Consider the following 13,556-nt stretch of genomic DNA (forward strand, 5'->3'; position numbering starts at 1 on the left):
TATGACCTGTACAGCTCTCATTCAATAAACTAATCTACATTTTTACATGTAGAAAGTTCACTTGAATAATTTAAATATGGAGGGATCGCTGAGGAGTGAATCTCTCTCTAGTAAGACACTTCACTTTGATCACTTTAATGTAAATATTGTGTCTTAACAATATTTTTCACGCCACAGTACGGTAGTAAAATGTGGTAGTCGTACCTCAGGGATATGATAGCTGTGTCAGTTTAAGTACACAAATATGTTTTCATTACTATTATTATTGAGTACTAAGAGCATTAATAAAATAAAATAAAATATGCTTCACCTAGTGTACAAACAGCACAATGCTACAGTAAAATTAATGGTGATATCAAATGTGCCAGTCATTGTATCTTGTCAAGCATGAGGGTACAAACATAAATACTGCCTCTGAAAGACCATATACTATTTTGCTTAATTGTTCAAACATCTCTTTGGTAGCTTTTCACAAGAGAGGAGAGATGACTTGTCTTGTGGTATAAATGTGTTTTTTTCTATGTTGAGCACATGGTTTGTCTTTTGGAAGATACATTTATCCTTACTGTTTTATTGTTTCAGGTTTGGCTTTGTGCACTCTTGTGTTACATTTTACATTTATGCATTTGTTAGACGCTTTTATCCAAAGCGACTTACATTGCATTATACTATACATTTGTATCAGAGTATGTGAAATCCCTGGGATTGAACCCATGATCTTGGCTTCGATAGCACTATGCTCTAACTACTGAGCTAAAGGAAACCAGGAAAGATTTTGCACTTTCTTTTTGAGCACATTGCTTGTATTGGTGATCATTTACTTCATGGTCTTCTTCAGTCTTGTGTTCTTTGTCAGCATGTGGTTTTTGATTTCTTTCTGTTTGCCGGATTATTACCCGTTTAGTTACCTCATCTGTTCTGTTCCTTTATACTGAACATTTTGCTTTATGGGGGGCTTTTTGGTCTGTTAGATGGTTTTGATTTCAGAGCTTGTTCCATCTACCTTGCCTTGGGACTGTTTTATGTGTACTTTGGGGAAATATATATTTTTTATTATTTATCATTTATTCTTTTTTTGGAAACATTTGGCATCTGAGTCATTTCTTTTGTTTCTTATACCCTGCATCTGATACAGTTTTGCAATATGGAAGATTTTCAGTTGATGAAACCTCAGTATACAATCTCTGGTAGAACAGTGTTCAAACCTTCTTAATGTTAAAGACTTAAAACAAGCTTATGGTAATAAATGGTCATGTTTTTATGTACCAATGGTGTATGTGGTGGGACCAGAGGTAGAAGTTGTGTTCAATGTGTAGAGTGACCCGTGTTGTATGTCTAAAAATAACTCTGTGCCAGGGGATGTATGAAAGTGGGATCTTAATTGCTTTTAATTAAATTATTCATTTTTTAAAATATTTTATATTAAACCATAGATGCAGGAAACTATATTAATGTATGAAACGTGCAAAATGTTTGGAGACTATTTCATGGATAAAAGATGCAATTCCTCTACATTTTTAGAGGTGATACTCACCGCCCCCACGATGCACCCGTCTCTCCGCGTTCCCCCCATTTTCAACCCTGACTTTACATTACATTACATTTATTCATTTGACAGACCCTTTTATCCAAAGCGACTTAAAAGTAGGAGAGCGTATGAACATGTTGTCAACATGCTAAACAGTATCGTTAGTTTACAAGGCCATGCTACGGCCTAAGGAGGATTAAATCTGGAGTAAGCAAAGGAGAGAATTAACAACATTTTTTTTAGACAGACAGACATTTATTGGTTAGTCAAATAAATGCGGAACAGGTATGTTTGGAGCTGTTTTTTGAAAGGATGCTGCAGTTTGATTGGAGGCTAGTAGTTCATTTCACCACAGGGGAACCAAATAAGTAAAGGTTTTTGAAAGCGATTTGGTGCCTCGCTGTGATGGAACAATCAGGCGTCGCTCATTTTCAGACCAAAGATGACAGGAGGGGATGTAGACCTGGATCACTGAGTTCTGAGGCCAGTGTCAGAGATTTAAACTTGATGCGGACGGCAACTGGCAGCCAGTGAAGTGAAATCAGGAGGGGTGTTACATGGGTTCTTTTAGGCTGATTGAAAACTAGACGTGCAGCTGCATTCTGGATCATTTGCAAGGGCTTGACTTCGTTGGTTGGAATGCTGACCAGTAGAGAATTGCAGTAGTCCAGTCAAGATATGACTAGAGCTTGGACTAGCAGCTGAGGGGCATGCTCCTACAGGAACGGCCTGATTTTCCTGATGTTGTAGAGCACATACCTGCAAGTTCGAGAGGTTGCTGCGATGTGGGAGGTGAATTTCAACTGGTCGTCGAACATCACCCCCAGGTTCCTTGCAGACTTGGTGGGTGTTCAATTGATGGCTGGAACGGTATAACCAGGAGTTCTGTCTTGGAGAGGTTGAGTTGTAGGTGATGCTCTTTCATCCAAGAAGAGATGTCCAGAAGGCAGGCAGAGACACAGGCAGAGATGGTGGGGTCATCTGGCTGAAAAGAGAAATAAAGCAACGTGTCATCTGCATAAAAATGGTATGAGAACCCATGTGGCTTAATTATTGGACCCAGGGATGTGGTATATATAGAAAAGAGGAGAGGAGCAAGAACTGAGCCCGGATAAACTCCAGTTGTCTGCTGATGAGATCTGGATGTCTCGCCTCTCCAGGATACCTTAAAGGATCTGCCTGTGAGATACAGTAAGAGTCAAACCAGTTGAGTGCAGTTCCAGAGATGCCCAGTTTGGAGAGAGTGGACAGCAGGATCTGGTGGTTCACAGTGTCAAATGCAGCAGAGAGATCAAGCAGAATAAGGACAGATGACAAGGATTTTGCCCTTGTCTGCCATAGGTTTTCGACGACAGACAGGAGAGGGGTCTCCGTAGAATGTCCTTTTTTTGAAGCCAGATTGCTGACTGTCCAGAAGGTCGTGCTGTGAGAGATAGGCAGAGAGTTGGTTAAACACTACCCTTTCGAGGGCCTTGGAAAGGAAAGGCAGGAGTGAGATTGTTCTGTAGTTGCTGACCACTGAGGGGTTGAGTGTTGGTTTCTTGAGTAAAGGTATTACCAGGGCTTGTTTTAATGAGGTGGGGACTTTATAAAGAAAAGGTCAGAGTAACTAGAATATTATTAGTGGTGCAGTAACAAGTCAGAACAAGATCTAGCTGTTGTCCTCCTTTGTGGGTGGGAGGGTTGTTGGCCCTGTGAAGGTCAAACGAGGAGAGGAGAGCTAAGAACTCGTCTGCTTGTTTTTGTCTAGGTGGATGTTGAAGTTGCCTAGCATTACCGAGTGCCATCTTCAGGGATAGAGGACAGCAGCGTGTCAAGCTCTTCTAAGAAGTTTCCACAATGTATTTTTGATGGATAAGTGATGGTGATTGCATGGTATTCGAATGAGGAGTTGCTGCAAGGAAAAGACAGAGGAGTGCATTTCCAGGTGTTGGAAACAGGCAAACCGGTTCCCTCTCCTCGCCGAGAAGGACGAGGATTGTGGGTAAAGTTGAAGTTGTTGGAGAGGGCCAATGGAGTAGCAGTGTTATCTTTACAGATCCATGTTTCAGTCAGTGCCAGAACATTGAGATTAGACTGACTGGTGAAGGCCGGGATGAAATCTGCCTTGTTGACAGGTGACTGGCAGTTCTAGAGCCCTACAGCCAGACAAGCAGATTTTGGAGGGCTAGTGTAGAGTGACCGAAGACCGCTGTGTACGTTTGTAAGTGCGTCTATGGTGGAGAGTCTGAATGAACTGGAAATACATGTTAGTAGCAATAAAACAAAACAATAGACAGTAGGTGTCACGAATTGCACAGACTCAGAGGTGAGGATCCAAATGCAGTTTATTTAAGGGGTAATCCAAAGGCAAATCCGAGAGTAGGCAAGGGTCATACACAGAAAGACAGTCCAAACAATATAAACATCCAGGGCATGACAAAGAACACGAGGAACAGAAGCAACTGTGACATAACACAAAACCAAGCCCCGAATGACTGACTAAACAGATAACAAGAACTAAACAGATAACAAGAAATAGGTATGAATGATTAAACCGAGTCCAGGCAGTGATTTATGGGAAATGTAGTGAATGACAGTCCAGGTGATGTGGAGAGTGGCCTCTTGTGGCTTTGAGAGGGCACTGCAGCTGATGACTGTGACATAGACCCCCCCTCTAAGGGCGGATTCCAGACGCCCTTATATGACAGTCCAGGAGGGTGGAAGGGTGGAAGAGTGGAGGCGGAACAGGGGGAGGGACGGAGGGCCAGGCCCATGAAGGGGCACAGGGCTAGGGCCGTGGTGCAGAGGCGGACCCAGGCAGGCAGGGATCTCAGGAAGATCACAGGAGTCCATCTTGGACGAGGTAGGGAACTCAGATATGCCAGACGGGACTGGCTCGAAGAACACAGGAAGATCGGACGGGACCGGCTCGACGACCTCTGGAAGGCCGGACAGGACTGGCTCGAAGATCTCTGGAAGGCCGGACAGTATTGGCTCGATGATCTCTGGAAGGCCAGACGGGACTGGCTCAAAGATCTCTGGAAGGCCGGATGGGACCGGCTTGGGGAACTTTGGAGCGGCCAGCTCGTCAATAGCCTCAGGAATGGGAGAGCAGTGCACAGCCCAAACACACCCCAACACAGCAACCATCACCAGCGGGGCAGACTCCCAGGACAGGACCTCAGGAGCAGACACCTCCATGACCACCGGACTTGGGACCACCGGCTTGGCGGCCATGACGGCTGGAGACTCTGGCTTGGCGGCCATGACGGCTGGAGACTCTGGCTTGGCGACCATGATGGCTGGAGACTCTGGCTTGGCGGCCAAGACGGCTGGAGACTTTGGCTTGACGGCCACGACGGCTGGAGACTCTGGCTTGGCGGCCACTACTGCTGGAGACTCTGGCTTGGCGGCTATATTGAATATCGGGATGACCACCATTAGCGTGGGGCATGCAGGCTTGCCATGCTGGGTCTGCCTCATTGGCTAGTGGGGCCTGAGGCCAACTGCCCCCTCCTAAAAAATGTTTAGGGGCAGCCTCCACCTCTCCCACGGTGAAGGGAGAGCCACACGACAGAGCCAGGGGGTGGCCAATGGTGGCCAAGGCCACCATAAATCAATCTTTGGCAACCCCCCCGGCCCCACCACCGCTTTGCCGGCAACTTTTTTGCGGAACCATTTCTGTACACAGTTGTTCCCATATGGACGCATTTCAACAGCGCACCTCAAACAAGTACTTCTCCACCCAAACTGAAGGTGGCGGTAATACACTCAACTTGAATTTCAACCACCAACACAATTACAGAAGTAGTGTTGTTGTTTTTCGCGTGTGCTCCAACAGACTTTGCGCTTGCAGTCGGAGGACTGTCTGTTTCCCGCCGTGAGAGAAGAGGTCACAGGTAAGTTAACAAGAAGAATTAAGTTTATTCACTATGTTTGAAATGTTTCTTGTCTTAATGTATGTATATTATGGCTGGCGTGCTGAAGTTGAAACAGACATGTTAAAGTTTGCTAAATTAATTTAGGCTGCTAACTTAGCAGTATGAAAGCCGCAAGCTATAAATAGTTTCACTGTGTCAGTGTCATTTAAAAGAGCGTTGTAGAAGGCCATTAAAAGTAAAGTCAACTTGCTGATTTTAGCTTAATGGTGGTGCGTGGTGGTCTTGTCTGTGTCATATCCTTGAAAGGGAAATAAAATGTTTTGTTGGCAGTTGGCAGCCAAATGATAATATGCAAAGTATTGCAAAGGAATATTTTTGAAATGCTTGCCCATAATGTTAAGGTTACTATATTTTGGTTTTGCACCTCTCAGGCAAAATGAAGAGGAAAATTACTTCCTACTTCGTCAGACAGTGTAGTAAGCCGAGTAATGAGAGGAGGGAAAGTGGTGTGCAGAGGGAGATGCGAGATGATATGGCGTTCCAAGTGTATGGCGGTTGAAATATGCCAAACCGAAGCCTAACGAGGAGAAGGAGAAGGAGCAGCCTACTCTCTCGTCGCGGTCAGTCCGTGTGGAGTTATTAATGGATTTGATAGGGAATGCAGACGATAGACTGGCGGCGACGTCATGGTAGGAACGTCTACTGGCGGTGACGTTACGACGGCGTATATAAAAATTTTATTGAAAATACACGTGTATGGCGTTCCATACGGTCCTAAAAAATGACTTTGCAGCACACACTCGTCTCACTGAACGTCTCACTCCACGTCTTAACTGTTTTTGTATTCTGCTATTTATTGCATTGAATTCAATACGCAGACGAGACGTTGACGTAACGCAGACGTCACGTAAATCACGTGTGGCCGTGAAGCGTCTATGCAGACGTCACGCGTCATTCACGTGTAGCAGTGAAGTTATTTGTTTTCAGTTTTGCTAACACGTATTGTAGACACGCTACTCTACACGGCTTAATGCAGAGTGTCAAGCGTCTACTTTATGGCGTTCCATACGGTTCAAAAATATGACTTTGCAGCACACACTCGTCTCACTGAACGTGACGTCTGCGTCTGTCCTAGGAACTAATGTTTATGTGTTGTTTCCTTGACATTCTGTTAATTGTGTTGCGCACTGGCAAGGATCAGCTGTCAATCTTAGTTTATGCTGTTTGTTATGCTTTGTGTAATGTGTTTGTGCAATACATTTAAGTCCAGAACCATTTTATATCTCATTATTATATGTTGTGCATGTTATTGCTGCTTTCTGATGTTTATATGGTTCTGGTGCGATCGATTATTGCTGCCGAGTTTTCCGATATAATCATTGAAAACGTACATCATTGTCCATGCTGTAGCGTTGCATTCCTGGGTAATTATGTAATTGCTTACAGCAATATTATTCAGCGCACTACTATGTTATTGTTAACTCCATTGTGACTTTTGATTGGTTTCATTCGTTTACATGCAATTGTTTTGTTTTTAGCATTTGTTTTTTTGCTGCAAAGCTCAGCTTTAGCATCTTTATTTTATCAAACATTATTTTACTTGTTGTTTAATGTGTATGTATTTGCAAGGTTTTACTAGTTTACTGGCACATGTCATATTATTGTATTTGTGTTTATTGTACATATAATGTTGAATATAAGTTGTGGCCTAATGGTTAGCGATTCTGGCTCGTGACCAGAAGGTCGCTGGTTCGATTCTCAGGGCCGGTGGTAAACGCTTGACATCTGCCTTTTAATGTAACTGATTTAAAGATATACTATAAGATGTATAGCTCGCATGTACTGTAAATCGCTTTGGATGAAAGAGTTTGCCAAATGCATAAATGTAAATAAGTTAGGACCAGTCTAACAGAAAAAAAATTGATGACTAACTTGTAAGACCAGTCTGAGCAGTTTATGCAACTTACACAAGACTTGAAGAAAGCTGAAGATCAAATTAAATAGTATCAAATTAAATAGTATGCTGTAATTATGGTTATAGGTAACATAAACTGCACAAAAACGGCACTACTGCATGGATAAAATAAACCTTCAACAGTGGGCCAGTGAGATATTTAAAGTTCTGCCTTTGACACGGCTTGGGGCCATCATTTATGGAAATGAGACTGATTTTGACAATTTATGGTCCCTCTTCTTATTGTAGTCTCCCTTAGAATATATCACAGGTTTGTAAAAAAGGCGTTGTGTGCTTAAATTGGAAAGTTTACTGTTTTTTTGTTTGCTGCTGGAGGTAGGGCTGACGGTAAGTTTTTTTGTTTCTTACCGGCGGTGAAGACGTAACAAATCATGCGGTTTGGCGGTTAATCGCACCCAACAACACACCTCCACAAATATACCATTTATAATATTTTTTTTCAGAGTGCAACATAAAAGAGGGTTTTTCTCCGCAGAAGCTACAGAAAGAACAACAGGGTAACAATATAAACGCACTTGAAACATTGAATAATTTATCGTTTTTAACAGCAAATTATCATTAATATTATATAACTATTAATTAGGCTACATTTATAAAAACAACCTTTTTCAAAGCGCAACACAAAAAGGGAATATCGGGCTAGCCTGTAGACAAGTGTTCGGCTGTTGTACAACTACTGGGCCGCTTTAGTGAATTGCAAGGTCTTAGTGTTTCGTGCGAGGAAAACCAACATGTTCACTTTTGTCTGGTTTTAGCGAGGCTCTTAACTAGCGATGTGCACGAATGTTCAAATACTGCATCACAATAGCTATTCGAATATTCTATTTTTCATAAGAATAAAAACTGCGTCACCACAGGGTTAAGTTACCTCTGCAGAAGACCCTAGAGTTGTCACGTCTTATTTAACACTTCTTCCCTTCATCTGTAATGAATTTATAATATACAGAAAATATAAAAAAATCATATGTTCCTAAATCTTTGTTCAGATGCAAGCTAGTTTAAATATTTTAAGTTTACACACCGGATGCTCGGATCGCATTTTATGCTCGGCTCACATCACCATATTAAAATGTTTTAAAAACGTGAGCCACAAAATTCGTTAACATTACTTAAATATGAGTTGGAATAAGAATACCAACGTAATATTAAATGATTATTTATTTATTTCCATAACTTGTTCAGAGCGGTTGTTAGAAATACACTCACCTAAAGGATTATTAGGAACACCATACTAATACGGTGTTTGACCCCCTTTCGCCTTCAGAACTGCCTTAATTCTACGTGGCATTGATTCAACAAGGTGCTGAAAGCATTCTTTAGAAATGTTGGCCCATATTGATAGGATAGCATCTTGCAGTTGATGGAGATTTGTGGGATGCACATCCAGGGCACGAAGCTCCCGTTCCACCACATCCCAAAGATGTTCTATCGGGTTGAGATCTGGTGACTGTGGGGGCCATTCTAGTACAGTGAACTCATTGTCATGTTCAAGAAACCAATTTGAAATGATTCGAGCTTTGTGACATGGTGCATTATCCTGCTGGAAGTAGCCATTAGAGGATGGGTACATGGTGGTCATAAAGGGATGGACATGGTCAGAAACAATGCTCAGGTAGGCCGTGGCATTTAAACGATGCCCAATTGGCACTAAGGGGCCTAAAGTGTGCCAAGAAAACATCCCCCACACCATTACACCACCACCACCAGCCTGCACAGTGGTAACAAGGCATGATGGATCCATGTTCTCATTCTGTTTACGCCAAATTCTGACTCTACCATTTGAATGTCTCAACAGAAATCGAGACTCATCAGACCAGGCAACATTTTTCCAGTCTTCAACTGTCCAATTTTGGTGAGCTCGTGCAAATTGTAGCCTCTTTTTCCTATTTGTAGTGGAGATGAGTGGTACCCGGTGGGGTCTTCTGCTGTTGTAGCCCATCTGCCTCAAGGTTGTGCGTGTTGTGGCTTCACAAATGCTTTGCTGCATACCTCGGTTGTAACGAGTGGTTATTTCAGTCAAAGTTGCTCTTCTATCAGCTTGAATCAGTCGGCCCATTCTCCTCTGACCTCTAGCATCAACAAGGCATTTTCGCCCACAGGACTGCCGCATACTGGATGTTTTTCCCTTTTCACACCATTCTTTGTAAACCCTAGAAATGGTTGTGCGTGAAAATCCCAGTAACTGAGCAGATTGTGAAATACTCAGACCGGCCCGTCTGGCACCAACAACCATGCCACGCTCAAAATTGCTTAAATCACCTTTCTTTCCCATTCTGACATTCAGTTTGGAGTTCAGGAGATTGTCTTGACCAGGACCACACCCCTAAATGCATTGAAGCAACTGCCATGTGATTGGTTGATTAGATAATTGCATTAATGAGAAATTGAACAGGTGTTCCTAATAATCCTTTAGGTGAGTGTATATTAGGCAACTAATTCTGATTTCAACAACTTGAAACATTAAAATGTGGGGTACATTTCACTGCAACTAATGTTAATAAGTTTGGCCTTAGCATAAACCTTTTACCATTCGCCTGAAATAAATGTTTTTTGTTTGTTTGTTTTAAAACCGCTGCAATTCCATAGTTAGGCTACCTAGTTGATTTTATTTATTGATGCAAATGCAATGCAAAGCTAAACAAGACAGACACAATATTATAAAGAAACAATATTTATATGCCGTGGTGATCAACAGGATTAGTAATTTTTCCTCAGATGACGTCACGTAATAAACAACACTACAATGGCTCCGTCTTTGTTTTTAGGATCAATTAACAGTCGCATGGAGGTAAGGCTGTTTACTTTATTTATTATTAACATTATAAAAATAAAGCCAGATATTCTTGTCAGATCTGGGTTTTGTTACCGGGAGTTAGAGACGAGCAGCGCGTTTTCTCCGCTGTCGGCTTGTAACCGTCCACTTTTGAACAGACTTTCACAGAATAAAATAGACTAGTTGTTTTTCTTATCAAGAACATGTAAAACAAAATAACAAGATAACCATATATCGTTGTGTTTTGTTCGTTTAGTTTTTTATGTCTGGTTTTTGTATGATTTCCTTTGCCATGTTTAAATCAGTTTTTATGTATTTTTAAAAAAATTCAAGTTGCTATCTTTTCACCATTAAAAAACCTATATGCAGGATATAATATTAGTGCGTTATGAAAAATGTAAAAAATTACGTCTTTATTATTTAATTTAAATAAACAATATTCGTTTTTTATTAGCTCAAATATTCGAATATGAAATTATTGAAAAATGCCCATATCCCTAAGTTTATTTAATTGTGTTTGTTATTGTATTATTGCTAAACTGATCCATTTTTGTTAACACATAAGTTAAAAGTTAGTAGAGAGGTGGGTGCCAATTTATTTTCTTTTGTTCTTGTTTTCTCCTGTTAGTAAGGAAGGTAGGGTATTTGCTGTATTTTGGTTCTTTTTATTGTGTTAGTCTAGTTAGTTACTTTCCCTACTAGGTAGAGTGTCTTTTGTTTATTATTTTGGCTTAACCCCCCTCTTGAAGCTTGAAACCCTTCAAAATTTTGTTAATAAAATAACTATTTTGCTTCCTTTGACATTTTAGTTTTTTTTAGATCTTTTTTTAATTGAGTGATCTTAAGTCTTGCAGCTGACACACACACACAACACCATTTTTATTCTGTTACGTGCCTCCTTTTGAACCCTAGACTTATGGGGGTCGTAACAGGTACAGTGCCAGTGTCTGCATGGGAGAGGTGGCAGCAACGCAGAAGAAGGTAATGTCATGCGATCTTCTGAAAAGTATTAATTGTGTTAAGTTATATTTTTTTATGTTAAATAACCTCAAGTTAAAAGCCTTAAATATAAAGAGGCATTTAGTTGCTAGTTTAAATAAAATCTTAATTTAAGATCAGTCAAATTCATGCGAACATGTATTTATTACTTGGCGGTGTGTTTATTGCTTTAACTAACAGTGGCAAACAGAAAGTATACAATTATTTTCTGTTAATAATTGTTTACATAGGTGCATGTCAGACTTACATTAACGTTAACAGCCAGTCGGGGGCGCTTGATAGCGCTTCACTAAACTCACGGAGGTGGAGCTGGACTAAATCAAGCTCCGTCCGTTTTGCGCTGCAGACGCAGACGTCACGTTTAGCAGGCGCAGACGTCACGTTCATGCAGAGGAATGAGTGAAGTGGCAGACGCAGACGTCACGTTTGGCAGACGCAGACGTCACGTTTGGCAGACGCAGACGTCACGTTCAGTGAGACGAGTGTGTGCTGCAAAGTCATATTTTTGAACCGTATGGAACGTCACGTTCAGTGAGACGAGTGTGTGCTGCAAAGTCATATTTTTGAACCGTATGGAACGCCATAAAAATGAAAACAAATAACTTCACTGCTACACGTGAATGACGCGTGACGTCTGCATAGACGCTTCACGGCCACACGTGATTTACGTGACGTCTGCGTTACGTCAACGTCTCGTCTGCGTCTTCAATTCAATGCAATAAATAGCAGAATACAAAAGTTAAGACGTGGAGTGAGACGTTCAGTGAGACGAGTGTGTGCTGCAAAGTCATTTTTTAGGACCATTTGGAACGCCATAGGATGACAGTGATGAGACAGAGTTAGACATTGCGCTCATCTGTTGCTCTTCATGGAAGTGAACATACAGGTACAGTACACCACCTGCCTTATTAGCTGAAGTACTTGCAGGATTCTGCCTTCAACAGCCGATGTGCAATTTACTTTTCAAAGCCATATCAGTGGGGGGGAGTTAATTAGCTTAAAATCTGGCATGCTGACAATTTATACTTTTCTGTCTTTACCAACAGATGATCATCCTGCCAATTCAGATAGTGACAGTGATGGTGGAGTAGATCCCCCAGAGTGTGCTCTGCAAAGTGGATGTCAAGGTAGGTTACAGGATGCCAACCACAATCCAGAAGTTACTGCAGTGTTACTGTTTGTATCTGTTTGCATTAAATGATAACATTTCAAGAAACTTATTTCAAAAATGTGGTTTTGATGTGATATCAGGACATATTAGTGTCATAATTTTAACCGAAGAATACGACTTATGTAAGTTTGAGTGTGTTCTGTGATATTGTAATGTTTGTTTGATAAAAGTGTATTTGGTGTATTCTTATGTCGTGTAAAATGTCATTATGGTGTGAGCTTTATCACCAATTAAAAAGACACCACCTTCTGCAATGCCACAGTGTTTCAGATCTTTTTTTAAATCTTTAGTAATACATTAAAAAGCTTATGTGGATCTTCATGATGTAATTCTACGAATCACTACCTGTTTAAGTAAATGAGTGAGTGACTAAGAAACACTACTAGATCCACAGTGACTTGCCACATAGGGAAAAAAAGATGATATCAGTTTCTGTGCTACCCCTGTGTGAGCTATGGTCTCAGTCTGGCCACCCCTATGAAAATTGTCTGGCTCTGCCACTGGGCAAGGGTCATACACAGAAAGACAGTCCAAACAATATAAACATCCAGGGCATGACAAAGAACATGAGGAACAGAAGCAACTGTGACATAACACAAAATCAAGCCCGGAATGACTGACAAAACCAGGTTTAAATAGAAGGAACTAAACAGATAACAAGAAACAGGTGTGAATGATTAAACCGAGTCCAGGCAGTGATTTATGGGAAATGTAGTGAATGACAGTCCAGGTGATGTGGAGAGTGGCCTCTTGTGGCTTTGAGAGGGCACTGCAGCTGATGACTGTGACAGTAGGAAAGCAAGGGAAAGAAAAATTAAATAAAAGCTTAACGTAGCAAGCCCTGCTGGTGTCGCTGCTCGGTGGAGTTGCGCAGGTAGAGTTGCAGGGCCCGGTTGCATAAAGCGCCTTAAGTTTTTCCCTTAAGTATGACACTTAAGGGGTGATTTTCCTTTAGCAAAGACAATAGGAGAATAACTTAAGTAAAACTTAAGGTATGCTTAAGGACACACTTAAGGGAAACTTACACTTAAGGTGCTTTATGCAACCGGGCCCAGGTCTTTACCTCATCGGTCTGCAGATGAGAAAGGCTGCACACTAGGGCTGCCTCTTGCGTGTCAGATATCAGTGCTAATATAATACAGGCTCACTGATTGCTTAATGGGTCAGTGATTGCTTCACAGCTGAGCCCAATTACTCAATTAACAGCTCAAGGCTTCAAAGTGACTAAAAGTGCTAGGTGAAAAGCT

Source organism: Triplophysa rosa, linkage group LG4 (assembly GCF_024868665.1).
Source record: "Triplophysa rosa linkage group LG4, Trosa_1v2, whole genome shotgun sequence".
NCBI classification, from domain to species: Eukaryota; Metazoa; Chordata; class Actinopteri; order Cypriniformes; family Nemacheilidae; genus Triplophysa; species Triplophysa rosa.